Source organism: Phodopus roborovskii, unplaced genomic scaffold (assembly GCF_943737965.1).
Source record: "Phodopus roborovskii unplaced genomic scaffold, PHOROB, whole genome shotgun sequence".
Lineage (NCBI taxonomy): Eukaryota > Metazoa > Chordata > Mammalia > Rodentia > Cricetidae > Phodopus > Phodopus roborovskii.
This window is the reverse complement of record NW_026126407.1, coordinates 46,715,636-46,730,994: the sequence shown is the minus strand read 5'-3', so window position 1 is coordinate 46,730,994 and position 15,359 is coordinate 46,715,636.

The following is a 15,359-nucleotide window of genomic DNA, read 5'->3' as shown; positions in this document are numbered from 1 at the left end:
CAGTGTTCCCCAAACTCCTAAAACAGGACATCTTAGAATCCTATCACACACACACACAGAGAGAGAGAGAGAGAGAGAGAGAGAGCTACGCTATTGGCCCACTTAGTCTTTTGGCGAACAAGCCCCACTGTCTGCCATAAACATATGAAGGTCTGCTTGCTAATCAAACTTTAACAAAATGGAGACATTTCTAAATAAAAGAAAACGCAGAAGCAATCAACACCTGTTCCTAAGAGCACTGTTGTTGAAGGCATCTGTAGGTAGACACAGGCTTCCAGCACCTCATTTCTCTAAAGGAGACCCCTTTCCCCCATAATTCTCTGTGTGGAATTCTGAACCAAGAATGACATGAGCAAGACTTTAAAGGTAGAGGGGAATCTGGCAGGGTGGGGTCAAGGGTGGAGTCAAGGGCATGGTGGCTGACCTGCACACATCACTGTTCACCATGAGAGGTAGTCTCCACCCCCTTCTCTTGGCTTGGGTGAGCTGCTTCAGAGGAATGACATCTGCAGACAGACAGCATCTGCTTCTGCAAGCATCCATGTCCTGGGTGGGCTGCCATATCGATGTGGACCAGAGTGTGTTACTGGGTTCTAGGTTGTCCCCACAAGTCCTGGCCTACCCCCACACCCCATTTTATCTCCACAAGCATCCACCTTTCATCCTGGCACCCAGGCAGTCCTCATGGTTCCACCACACCCTCATAGGTGCCAGAGTTCTCCCTGATTGCCCCTCTGCTGACTTCAGACAATGGCTTCACTTCTGCTACTGAAGCTGTCCTGAGAATTGTATGGGTCATGTACCTGTGATCAGTCTTCCACTCCTGACCATGACCAGTGCTTCAACTCTGATGAAATCCCAGCTGCTCACACACCTGCATCACAGGAGTGTGAACCTAGATAGAGGCAGGGGATCAACAAGTCCTGGTCTTCTTGGGACTTTCCCAGCTTGCAACCAAAAGTTTTCCCGGAAATGCCTTTCATCCATGATTGTCCTTGTCACTCTAATCAGAGCAGCTGAGCTGAGCACAGTCCCCTGATGTGTAGTGTGGGGTCACACATGGTCATGGGGCGAGGCTGTCACCCTGGCACACTGGGTTCTGCATATCAGAGGTAAAAGTCGGGATGTGTTCTCAGGGATGAGGCCTTGTAATTTTGGCAAAATATGACCCCAGAATGCATTTGTTTTCCCTTGGAGTCTTTTTCCAGGTACATCTTCAAAGTCACCAGGAATCATAGCCCTCTCTTGCTGCAGCTCAGCTTCTGTGGCAAGTTTAAAGGCAACAAAACACTGAACACACTGGGTGAGAATAGGGAATGGTATCAGAGCAGGCATTTCCTTCTCTTGCCCAAACTTGGTGCAGTGGAAGCTTTGATAAAAAGGGACATCTTAACATCATGTCCCTGGCATTTCTGTAACTCCTGGAGTATACCCCGTCACATTGACTGCCCTTCATTTGGAAGCCTCCCATCAACCCAAGAACAATGTGGCTCAGGCGTCAGTTTCCCTGCCTCTGTTGATAATGCATCGGTTCAGAGCTATCGTTCTACTTACGATCCCCATTAGACTCTAATCATCTATCTATATACCCAGCACAAAGCTTGGCATGGAGGTGACCCTATGTCCACCTGTATCCTTAGTAGGAAAGGAAGGTGGGGGGCTCCATGGCAGGATGAATTGAGACTTTCTGGCTTTTGAGAGATCAGTAGCCCAAAGGGCTCAAGATCAAGAGAGAAAGTTAAAGCCCACCAATTCCTCACATGTTCTTCCCCTCCCCAATACAACAGAGTCATTAGGGCAGGTCATGTGGACACAATGATGGCAATGCCCCATGGAATCAGCTTCTCTAACCCCATGTACGTGCCACAGCTGATGACTTAAACTCGGGTTATTTCTGAGTATTAAAGCAGAGCAGTTCCGTGGGACAGTGCTGTTATTTGGAGAAACTAAATGTCAGGCTCTGGTTCCCACCACTAAGAACGATGGAGGGTCCGTTCTTCCAAGCTCAGAGCCTGGGATGACCGCCCTCACTTAGAGCACACACTCTACTTCCTGTCTCCTCCAAGAAGCCTAGTACAATGCCCTAGATGGAAGCAGACTTGATCTTCTCAGGGCTATGGTCCTTGGAGAAGCAGAAGACAGCTGTGTTTAGCCTTAGAATGTGTAGCTCTTCTGTATGGATTTAAACCCCCATTTCTAACTCACTGTCCATGTGTATGCCAATGACCTAACCGCATCCCTCAGTTTCAAAATACAGATTGTGTTGGGGTCTGAATGTGTCCTGAAAATCTACAAGTGGGAAGTTTAATCCTTAATGTGATATTGTGAGGAGGTGGGGCCCTCTGGGAACTGTTAGGTCATGAGGACTCCACTTTGTGAGAGGGCTCAGGCTGCCCCGAATATAGGTATGTGGTCCTTTCCTCCTCTTCCATCCCTCTGTTGTTGGGGGTACAGCAACATCAACAAGGCACGCTCTTGGGAGAGACTCAGCCCAGAGGCAGCCTGTTTGCTCACACTCAGAACTTGGAGTCCTCGCCTCCAGAACTGAGGGATAAAGTCCTCTTCTCCACAGATGACCCAGTCTGTGGCAGTTTGTCATGGCAGCACAGATGTCCTGAAGCAGCAGCTGGCATCCAGTCCATGGGTGGTTGAGAAATGAATTAATACAAGCAAAAGGCCGGCGATGGAACTGGATGTAGGGGACGCAGTGTGCCAGCATTTACAGTCATCGTCGCTATTAGTCATGACTCTGTTGATAGATTATATCCTGCCTTGTGGGAAAGCACTCTTGCTGGAGGCATCTCAAGAGAAGAAATCACTGGACCAAATCTCCATCTTGCTCTCAGCACTGTGACTCTCACAGAGCAAATGAAAACTGATACCCTTGCCCCAGTGAGCACCAGGTGCATTATACAGAGGGCATCCCTGTTCCACTGCCACACTAAAAATCAAAAAAACAAAAACAGTCTTGGGGCTAGAGAGATGACTCCCTAACTAAGAGCACTGGCTGCTTTTGCAGAGGACCCAGGCTCAGTTCCCAACACGGACACTGGGAGGCTTGCAGCCACCTGGAACACCAACTCCTCCAGGTGCCAGCACTCACAGAAACACACACATACACATAATTTTTTTAAAAAATTTAACCTTTTAATGTAATCAATATTAAATGCAACCTTGACCCTGTCTAATACTTAAAACCCCTTCCTCCTTAGAGTATCTGCTCCTTTCCTAGTTTCCCTCTCCTGGATGCTGGCTGAGACAGTGCTATCTATATCCTTCTATTTTCACATACAGGAGATGGACAATGTTGAACAGTCCAGGAGGGCTACCTTCCCTGAGGGTGTGAGACTGGATTCAAACAATACGAAGGATGAATTTCATGACTGACCATTGCTGTGACCCAATGTCAGTGATTTTGTTTTTATTTTACTGTTAAAATGGCAGGAGTCAGGATCCGGCAGTTGAGATCCTTTCCTATACTTGTTCATGATGGCAGCTGTTAGAGAAGAAAAGAAAAAGTACCTTAGCCCAGATGGAGACAGAGGCCAGTTGAAAGCTACTGTCTCTGTGACCTGAGTTTCACAGAGCTATAAGCAAGATGGCCACCTCTCCTGAAGATCTCTCAGGGGCCATGGCAACCACGCCTCTGATGCCCCACCCCTCCCCCTTCACAGAGACCACAGGTGCTGTCAACCAAGCAGCCACTTCTCGGGCCATTCCTAGAACTGACAGCACCGCTGCTCCAGTCTCTCCCGGAGACTCTATTTCAGCCACTGAAGCCTGAGGAGACTGCATTCCAGCCAAGGAAGCCACCACTGTGGCTGACACAGTGCTGTCCTGGCCACGGCTTCTGGGAGGTTGCACTCCAGACATGTTGGTTTTTATGAGCCATGGATGATTCCTGGCCATGGCTGTTCTGACCAACCTTGACCAAAGCTCCTCACCCTCGGTCTTCAATCAAGACAGGAACAGCTCCCTCACCTGTGACAGCTGTCGCTGACATGTCTGCCTTCTGTGGAAACAGCCCTCAGCCCATTCTCCTCCCAAAAGGAAACAGACTAGTAGACACCACACCATACTGCAACCCAGGCCTAAATAAAGCCCCTCATCTGAGAGTTTCATTGTGCTCTGGTCTTTATCATGGGCAGAGCAAGCTAAGTTGGTGACACTAGGAGCAGATCACTCCCTGAACAAGGAGGTGTGTGTGTGAGGTCGGGAGGGGGGCTTACAAGTTCTGGCCACAGAAGAGTTCCAAAGAGCCGCCAAACACCTGGTGCTGCTGAGGGGCTACCTAAAGTGGCCTGGAGCTGATGGCCCTGACACACTAAGCTTGTAGCTGTGACGCTGTCTGCTGAGCCTTGAGCTTTGAAGGCTAGAACTATGAGCCTCTTTGAAAACCTAGTGTAGAGAGCCTCTGGCTTTCTAGCTAAAGAGCTATGAGCCTCTGGCATGTAAAGCTCGGATCTGCTAATGCTCAGGAAGGGTATCTATGCATGACTGTCTACACAGATCAAAGGAGCCCTCAGGCAATGGTAGCAATTAGTTGCAGCAGAGAGATTAGAAATGCATACTCAAATGACCGAGAACCACACAACAGAGCAGACACCTGACCCCAGTGTCTCTGGGGACACTGTAAACTTCCCTGCACTATAGCCTTGGACAAGACAATTTGGCCTGTGAGAAGTCCTCACTGGGAAAGCTAAGAACTGGGTGGTGACTGAGGTTGGTCTACAGGAATAGAAAAAGCTTGTGGACAAATCTGCCATGGCCCTGATGTGGTCTGAGAGTTTTTGAAGGTTCACAAACAGAATTTAATTCTCATTGTCAAGTATCAAAAGAATGGAAACTTAATCCAACCAAAGTGTTTGAAGGAGCCTTAGGGAGGCGACTAAGATTAGATAAGGTCTTGAGCCAAAATGAACCTTTTCTTCTTATACGTAATCCAGCTCCAGAGATGGAGTTACGGGAACAGAACAGGCTACTATCCTCCGTAGGCCTGGTTAGGCAGAGCCACAGCCAGCTCATAAAGCAGGATGGAGGCATGCTGGCTGGGAATCGATGTTTGTCTACACCGTCAGAGCCCTGGAGGGCAGAGAGTGTGGCTTGTTTAGGTTCACTGTGGTGTGCTTTTCCCAGGAGCCTGGTACATAGCTATGGGCATAATGTGGGCACTCCACAAATATCTCAACGGAGTCAGTGGAACATCTTACCTCCTGTGGGAGAGTAGGATGAGCCACTCTGGTGAAGTTCAGACTAGAATGCAGCTTTGTTGACTAGAAGTACAAAAGCTGGATGAAAGATGTGAGTTTTCACAAAAGCACAGGAAGCTGCCGAGTGCACCTGTGTCCAGCCCAGCAGGGCACAGATGGCCAGGTTCCCGCAACAGAAATGAAACAGGAGGAGCCATCAATAATGTTAAATATGATGTTAAATATGAAACAAAGTCAAGAAAAACTGCAGGCCTTGTATCTTGTGATCAGTCAGACTAAAGGGCAAAAGAGAAGGCAGCAGAAGGGAGGGGGTGGGGGGAGAGACCCACAGAGATGGAAGAGGCCCAGGAACCAGGAAGACAAGCAGAGGAAGGCCAAGGGTCTCTGAGACTGCAGTAACCCAGAAGTAGAAAGTGTGTGTGTGTGTGTGTGTGTGTGTGTGTGTGTGTGTGTGTGTGTGATGTCAATGAGATGATGGAAGAAAGGGCTCCAGAGACAATGTGTATGTGAATGAATGAATGAATGAATGACTGTGTATGTGAGTGTGTGTGACAGGGAGTATATGGGAGGAGTGGATTAGTGCACAAATGTGTGTGACAGAGAGAGAGAGAGAGAGAGAGAGAGAGAGAGAGAGCTCCAGAGTGCTGAGGGAATGATAGAAGAGAGGAGGGCTCCAGGAGCAAGGAGAAAGGCCTCTGTGAGGAGCCTGGTGGGCAAGGAACTGACAGTCAGGAAGGACAGCACCTAGAGGCTTGGCGAGGACAATGATGCTTGGTGGAGGGAATGGGAAGCGGCTGTGCGTGTGAGAGAGGTCACAGTCCACCTGGAAACAGGAGCAACTGCACTGCCAGGAAAGAAAAGGAAGGACCATGAAGCAAAGAGTCATTGGAGACCCTCAAGGCTGGTTCTGGACTGGGCTTCCCCAGAGTCTGAACTGGAAAGGAAAGGGACAGAGTTGGTTGGCTACACAAAGGGGCTGCTCCCTGAATTTAGGGGTTGCTCCCACTGGACCGTGAGTCCAAATGGTACTGTAGCCTTGTTCAGCAGAAAGCTCGGTGGACCAGGGACTGGGCTCTGCTTCAGCTTCACACCATGGAGTGTCCTCAGTAGAAATGGATCCTACTGGGTAGCAGCATGTGTTCACTGTCTCTCAGCAGTACCTACCCTTCTTCACACTTCCCCAGAGGGAGTGGAGCCAGAAAGGTCTGTAATGGGGCCTCATAGGGAATGCAAACCACGGGAGGCCTTAGAGCAGATGTGACCCCTGTGGTGAGGGGAGTAGGGGAGCCCTTTGGGGGCAGAGGTAGTGGAAGGCAAGGAGGAGGGCAACCTCACACCAGCTCAGAGGCAACAGCCTCTATTAGGTTCCCAAGAGCCCACCCTTTCCTAAATGGATTTGCCACCGAACTTGAAGTTTGCACAGATCTTCACTACCCTTCTCTCACCAGCCCATCTGCCACTCAAAGTTAGAACTGACACCTTTCTTGTAGGACACAGGCAGGGCATTGTCCTCTACAGACCGGGCACCTCAGGCTCAGCAGCTCATCCATTGGCATTTACTATCTCAAACCCAGGAATTCAGAATCTACCCAGCAAGCTCACTTTCTCAGACACACAAGTCTATCTTTCCTGTTGCAAACTAGAGAAAAGGTGCAATTGCAATGTAAAGTTAAAAAAACAAAGGTGGGCAGGGGAGATGTTTCCACAGGTAAAGGTGCTCCCTGCCAAGCCAGATGACCTAAATTCAATCCCCCATGGGAAACAAAACAAAAACCCTGCAAGTTGTCCTCTGACTTCCACTCACACACCACAGTACATATGCATACACATATATGTGTACACGCATATGATAAATAAATATAACTACTTTTAAAGAACAAGGAAAAGGAAAGTATAGGAGTCAAGCACCACTGCCCCTAAAAACAAAGGGGCTGGAGAGATGGTACAGAGGTTAAGAGCACTGGCTGCTCTTCTAGAGGGGCCAGGTTCAATTCCCAGCACTCACATAACAGCTCACAATCATCTGTGACTCCATTTCCAGAGAATCTGATACCCTCTTCTAGCCTCTATATTTACCAAGCAGACACATGGTGTACAGATATACATGTAGGCAAAACACCCATATACATATAATTTATTAAAAATCTTTAAAAACAAAAATAAAAATATTTCAAATGGAATATTTTTAAAAAACGTGTCTCTGTACTACAAGACTGTATCTGTGTCTATATCTGTCTGTCTCTGTGTCTGTGTTTATCCTCCATAATTCTCTAATCTTGGTCATAAGGGGGCACTGAGACTAAGAACATATAAGAATCATGGTCCCCTCAGAAACTGCTTCTAGAAACGGATCCAAGGAACCCTCTGAAGAAGGCAACATCCTAAATCTTGATTCCAAAAGTGGCTCCCATGGGTGCAAACATTGGAACAGATTCATGGAGTTGAATGAGTATCTACTATTGCAGCCTTATACAAAAATTCACCCCTGGTCATACACAGAAAAGAACTGAAACAAGGTCATAAAGTCCACCTCTGTACACCCACCTACAACACATTTCACAGCAGCCAAGGATGAAAGTAATCATGACATGTTTATCCACAGATAAATGGGCAAACAAAATATGGCACACTCCCACAGTGGAATATTATTCAGTCATAAAAATGAACAAGCTTTGGATCAGATATGCTCCAATATAGATGGCTCTTAAAAATGTAAGGACAAGGCACAAACAGTCAAATGTTACATGGTTTCATCTACATGGGCTTCTAGACAATAATAAGCAAATTCATAGAGACAAAAAGTACAGGGTCTTAGTCCAACCACAGAAGGCTGAGTTGGGTCTGGGGAAGGATAAGTAAAGCTGCTCACCCATTCCTAAGCCTCCCAGGATTCTGGAGACAATTAGATGCAGCAGGGAGTCTAGTCAAGCAGGAACACATTTATTGCCCATAGCAAGCATCTTTTAAAGCAAAAAAACCGCAGGGCAGGAAAACAGCCAGCCAATTGTTTTATAGGTCAACCTATCATGTGCCTAGGTGCCCTATGCTTTACCTAGTGAACACGAGCCATTCATGCAGTGACCTCATCTGGTTTGATCTTGGCAACCAATTACCCTTTTTTGTAAACATCTCAGGACTTGCCCTCTTGACTTCCCCATCTTTGACTGGCTCGTGTGCCCTTCAGAAAGTACTACAGTTGTTATGAGAAGGGAAAGAGCAGGGGATGGGAAAGGATGGGAGGAGGGGGAGGGCAAGGGAGCGGAGAAAAGTTCTTACTGGGTAAAGAACTCTTGTTGGGTATGCAATGGTTTACAGTGTGGTGTAATGGTTACAGTGTAATGTAAAGGTTTAGGGCATAGAAGGTAACAGTGACTATACAACCCTGTATGAAATGTCACTGAACTGTATATTTACAAATGGCTAAAATGATCAATAATAGATTTGTATATAGCTTCTGTTGGAAACCAGCAGTCTGCTGACCCCACCCCTGACCATGGGCGGGACATGCGTGACCATGTCATCGCTTTGTCACTCATTATAGGGCTGTGTAGGGGACTCCGTTTCCCTTTTAAATCAAGCACACACCCCTCTTTCTCTCTCTTCCTCTCTCTCTCTCTTTGGCTTTTCTCTCTCTCTCTCTTTTTTCTTCTTTCTCTTTTGCTCTCTCTTTCCTGCTTTTGGTTGGCCACCAACTACCCCCCTTTTTCTCTCCCCCTCCCTCTTTCCTCTTCTGTTCCCCATGCCTCTATGTCTCTTCCCTTCTCCCTCACTCCTCTTTCTAAACAAACTCCTCATTTAAGCTCTATCTACCTGGCATGTTTTCCCTCCGGCCTCCATCACCCTCACCTGCTATGGAACCTGCTATGCTCTCCCACGTGATCCCTGACCTTGGGACCCCACTCATTTGGGACCCTCACTCGGGACCACCACCTCCCCCACTCCTTCTCAAGTTTTACTCTTATAACTGTAACTAAAGAACAAGAGTTTCTGTTATATATTTTGTGATTTTAAAAAGAACAGATTATGTGTGCATGCTATACCTCAGCTTAAGAAATGGGGGGGGGGGGGATTACACTCATTCCCACTGCCATTCTGAGGTTTTGGAACTCCTGTCCCAGATGGGAATTCTGCTCATCCAGGGTTCTTTGCTGGGCTGAGCAGAAGGACCTGGGTTCACACAGCTCTGTGAAGCCTGAGCCAGGAATAGACTCCCTACAAAGCAATGCACTCTGTGAAGCCAAGGGCCGAGTGTTACTGAGAAACATAGCCCCACCCTGCCTCACAGGGATGTGGCTCCCAACTTCTTTGTGGCAGATTGGCTCATCATCTTCAACAACATCATGGCAACATAGGGCCATAGTCCTCCCTGCATCTGCCCAAGGTGTTTCCAGAGCCGATCCAGCCCTTTATAGGGCTCACAAGGTGTGGTTATGAGCAAAAAGGACAAGACCTCCCAATCCAAATGATGAGTTTAATCCCCCCTGGCGTCCAAGAGCAGGGACACTGATGGTCTACTCCACCCTTCCTGTTCTTGAGCAGAATAAACACAGATGCCTGTGACACCAACTTTCCACCCTCTGTGCATGCAGCCAGGTCCTGCCCACCAGGTAGGCTAGAACATGTTTTTGATGAGATCCTAAGTAACATGAGAAGGTGACCTGGGAAAATTTATAGGGATGCAGAAATCAGAGTATCCTTGGAGAGGCTCCCACCAAATCTTTCCATTCTCCCAGAAGCAAAGAGATGGGGTTGGGGAGATTGGGTTTGAACTTTGGGATTCACTGGGGACCATACTTTGCTCATCTGACCACTGAGATCAGAGCTGGTAGGATGAAGACTAGAGGATCTATAATATGAGAGGTGTGCACAGCCCATGGTGGTTGCTGTCCATCACTCTTATCAACGGCATCATCATCATCGGTGCCCTATGAAGCTAAGGCCCCACTGTGGTTGTGCCAGAGCAGAGTCTCCTGCATCAGTGGCTTTTTCCATCTGTCACCTGAGGTACAGTACTCTGTCCAGAAATTCACAAAGCTTCATGAAAAATATTTTAGATCCTACAGTTTCCCACATGTCCAAGTTAGAAGCCCAACTTGGTGGTCAAGAATCTTGAACACAGAAACCAATTTCAGAGTAAAGATATTAAAGCTAGAGGACTTGTGTCTCTTCACTCTGTCCTGGCACTTATGGACTTAGGAGTCTTAGGAACTCCACAGTGTAGGACTGCATCAAGCCCAGACAGACTCTGTCATGGGGACACAGCAAAGTCATTGAGTTCTGTTCAGAAAGTGAATGGCTGGAAGAAGTCCCAGAATAAAAGTGAGAACAGGTAATTGCCATAACGTTTATTATGACATACCTCATATGTGGGACTCTATTAAAACACCTGCATCTCCCAGCACTTATTTAAACCTCTCCCTCTGAAATCAGTGAAATGGCTGCCTGAGTGCAGACTATTAGAAGAGGGAATCTTATTGCTTAGTCTTGTGGCTAAGCTCCAGCCATGCTGAGATACTCAGGTCATAACCTGAGCCTCTGGGCAGCAGAATCTTTGTATCTGAAATGCCTTTGCCTCCTTCTTTGCTGGGTAGAGTCTCCTTCATCCTTCAGGCCCAGCAGGAGTGACAGGATATCATCGGACTTTTTCCAGACACAATTATCCACTCTTCCTTTGGACTCATTTGTGTGGGTGCCCAGTACTACACATGTGGACTACAAGGAGTTGTGGGAAGGGAGCACACTAGTGATCCCCTATGGCAGCAGCTAAGCTCAAGAAGGGCCAGCTTCATTCCCCTTCATGTCTCCATCACAGCATTGCAGACCTGGTATAGAAGGACCAGCTCAAAGGTATAGCAGGACTCACTAACAAGACCATGAGCCCAGGTGTCAGCAAGATGAGTCAGAACCCCCCAATTTGGGTCAAAAGGAAGCAGAACAAACACAAGTTTGAACAAAAATTCTCAGCTAGCATCTGCCTGCTTTATCTTAAGACAGTATCAGAGTCAGGCTCTGCCCTGTATCCACAGTCCTGTGACAAAGCTTCAAGCAGGAATCTGGGTTGTTTAGTCTGTGAATGGGCTGCTGGGAAAGTATTCACTGGGGAAAAAATTTTAGGATTGTAAGGACAATCCTTGAGATTTCAGTTCAGCAGGGCTACAGCCACATAGTCCAAATCCACACAGTGCTATGCAGTAAAGGAGAAGGCGTGCCCATGGGAAGCAGCCACAACGTAACTAATAGCCACATAGAAAGCAGGTACAGTGTGACTAATAGCCCCTCACTCCTGCAGCTTGACTTCCTGGCCAAAATGACACACTCTATCCCCTCCAACTGTTAACTGGAAGAAACCTGTACTCTCTTCAGTCACTCTGGTCCAGTATTTAGTCACAACAATGAGAACATTAACTGCTATGTGACCTAAATGGCTAAGCGTGGATAGCTGATTGGCAATGTCTGTACACACAATATAGAATGCTATGTCTCTAAATGATTGTATGTATCTGTGTCTGGGTATAGAAGGTTTTTGTGGTAGACATAGCCTTTCTACTTGTTGTGGGGTATCCACCCCCAAGAAGACTGCTTGGACATGGGTTTAAGCTAAACGAAAGTCTTATTAGCTGAGCCAGTGACTACACTGGGGGTTCGGGATCCTAGTGTAGTACCAAGCCTTTCTCAGGGCAAGCTTTTAACCACAAAACTATGTCTGGGGTTGACATACTTCAGTTAACAAGAACAGTTAGCCAGAATTGGAAGTACAGAAGTCAGAAAGCAAGGTTAATGCATTGACTTTCCCAGAGCTATGGACTTTGATGGATTAGGTCTTTGTTTTCATTTTGGCAGGTGTGCTACACGATGAGTTTTACAGACTGAATGGTACTTCTACCATGGAGTCAGTTGTGCTAAGGTCTGGGGATCTGTTCACTACTGTCATTTCCCTCATACACACTTATGCTGCTGTGAACATCTTCCCATATTCTTTGGGAGACATTTTGAAATGACTTCATCAAAACAGTGATTTTTCTTATGTAGAGATATTTGGGGATATTTTCCCTTCTTTTTATACATTTCTAGATGCATTGAACTTTTTTTAATTTTCAAAATGTATTTTCATGTAATTAGGAAAAGAATAAACACATTTTCATTTTGGAAAAGTTAAGTATTTATGTAACCCCAGGAGACGTTTTCTAAACTCATAGGCAACAAGCCTCCAGACCAATTCCTAAGTGATCTGATGTGGGAACTTGAGGATGAGGGCTTAGGGAAGGGAGAGAGATTAATATGGGAGAAGGGGGTGGGTAAAATAGCAAGAATATCTGAAAATGCCACAAGGAACTGTACTATTAACTATTTATCAAAAAACAAAACAAAACAAAACAAAAAACAAAAAGCAAAAAAAACCAAAAACAACAACAACAACAACAACAACAAAAAACCTGTGACACACATACTTCATGTATAATTGTACGACATAAACATACACTTTTTCTTATCTGGGATGAAAATTGTTCCTCCAGGGACAAAGACCACCTAATAAGAACTCCAATACCAGACATGAGACACTTCTTTTGAGTTGCTGTCCAAGGGTGTCCAAGAGATTCCCAAAACATACAGACTATTGCTATTGGCCTTGGTGGCAGGTAAGTCCCTACTGCTGAAGTCACCATGTACTTTAGGAACAGGGTTCAGAGGACATGAGCTAGAGTGGACCTGAATGTCCTTCCATGAACAGTAGCTTTCATGGCGCCAGAAGGTGTCATGCAATCTCCAAAGGGAAGCGACCAACAGACCTACCTAGCTATGACACCTGTTAACTATTTCAACAACTAGCATGTCTCAATAACTCTACAGTAGTGGCATGCACACATACTTGGATGGTAACAGCTGTTGTCTAAGTAGTCATAAGACTCGTTCAACAAGGGGGATATCATGCCTGGTACTGGAAACCTAGCTAATTAGTGCTAATGAAGTCAAGGTCATTAGAGAAGAATCTACAACCACCAATTTACTAAGTCAGCACAATCCTTAGCAACAATCTATAAACATTTGTCCTTATACTTAACAGATAAGTGTGGTCTTTACCCCCTCATCAAGGAAACTTCTCTTTGCAGCAGATGGAGACCACTACAAAAAAAAAAAAAAAAAAAAAAAACAGTAACCAATCAAGATGCAGAGTATGGAGCCCAGTCCCAGTGGATGTATCTACAAGACACTTAGGGCTCAGGGAACATTGCAGAAGGGAGGGGGGGCAGAAAGACTTTAAGAGGCAGAAGACCAGGAGTTTGCTGTGAGACTGTGTCTCCTACGAATATCAGAAGCTCAACCCACAATGTCTCACCAACACGACTACATACACATGAGCTGAATAAGGATGGCAACAATGAACATGCCAGTTTGGGTGAGGGAAATTCCACAAGGTCTCCACCCTACACAAAGGACTACAGGCAGCTGAGGGAAGCTGGGAGCTGGAGAGGCAGTCTTCTCCAGGGAGGAGCACAGCCCTAAAAACATACATACAAGTAGCATTATACACACTGAGCAGGTCATATTTAAGAATATGTAATAGATACACAAAAATAATTACTGAGAAAAGATGATAAATTTGAAGGAGAGCTGGAACAGATGATAGAACAGTTTGGAGGGAAGAAAGGGGAGTGAGAAATGTTGTAATTAAGTGTAATCTCAAGGGCCAGAGAGATGACTCAGTAGTTAAGAGCACTGGCTGCTCTTCTAGAGGAAACAGGTTCAATTCCCAGTACCCACATAGCAGCTCAAACCTGCCTGTAACTCCAGTTCCAGGGCTTCTGACATTCTCACACAGACATTCATGGGAGCAAAACATCAATAAATATAAAATAAAAGTAAATTATATACATATATACACAAAGAAAATAAATAAATAATCTCGAAAATTAAATAAAGGAAGTCAGGGCACCTTGAATGTAGAAGGTGCTGTCTCCTACCCAGGAATCCTAACTTCCAAATATGAAGCTTAGACTTCAAGCTTCCAGCATCACCTTGAGATACAGGAAAACATTTCCCCCATTTGAATGGATGGACACATGGATTTGAAGAACGCTTATGAAAATACACACTAGAGAATGAAATCATAGCTAGACTGAGTTGTGGTGTGATGCTGGGAAAAGTTAACTCATGAAGACTCACTGCCAGCCCCATGGACATGATCATTGTGTGCAGCCACAATCCCAGCAGCCAGAGGATGAGAGAAAATAGTCACAAAGGACAACATTCATCAGTTGCTCCCAGGGTCACAGTCCTGCTCAGCTGCCTTTGCTGAGTAATGACAAAATGGAATAAAATAATGTTCATCCTTTAGCTCCAAGCTAAAGACAAGAGCAACAGAAGCCTGCAAAGGAAAGGGGACAAAGAAAGTCAGGAAAACCCTGACATCGTCTACAATCAATCTGGTAACTGAATACCCTGTTGGCTTTCACCACAACACAGACCTCCCCCCCATGCAAGCTAATCACTGACTTTTGTCTAGGCTCCAATAAAAAAGAAAGGAAGGAAGGAAGGAAGGAAGGAAGGAAGGAAGGAAGGAAGGAAGGAAGGAAGGAAGGAAAAGAAGAGGAGAGGAGACAAGAGAAGAGAAAAGAAAAGAAGAAAAGAAAAGAAAAGAAAAAAAGAAAAAGGCAAAGTTTCTTTTTAAAGGGGGCCAGTCTTTGATGTATCAAGGGCAAGCATCATGAGACATTCATGCCCACTCACATCCTTCCTGTCCACACCTCATCTAAGGAGTAGAGGCTCTCACCTGTGCCAGGATCCAGGGACACAGGAAATCCTTCAGTTGCTACTACTGCATTACTATTCTATGTGGTGACTCGTGTTTTCATGATGTCCCTGGAGAGGGTACCTTTTTGGGTTTACTGTGTAAGATGCCAGTAGAGTATATCACTCACCCTGGATGAGGCTCTAACCTGGAGAGACAAGAAACTGGAAAGACTCTCAACCTCCTTAGTTCAAAGATGCCTATTATAGCTGAAGCTTGGCCCAGACAGGCTTCAGAGATGGGGAGGAGAGCAAAGAGTCCAGGCTGCAGGTGGGTGGAGAAACAATTGTATGTGAAACAAGGCATCCTGATGATGTATTCCATGAAGAATTAAAAGGTTGTGTTTGAGGAACTCTAAATGG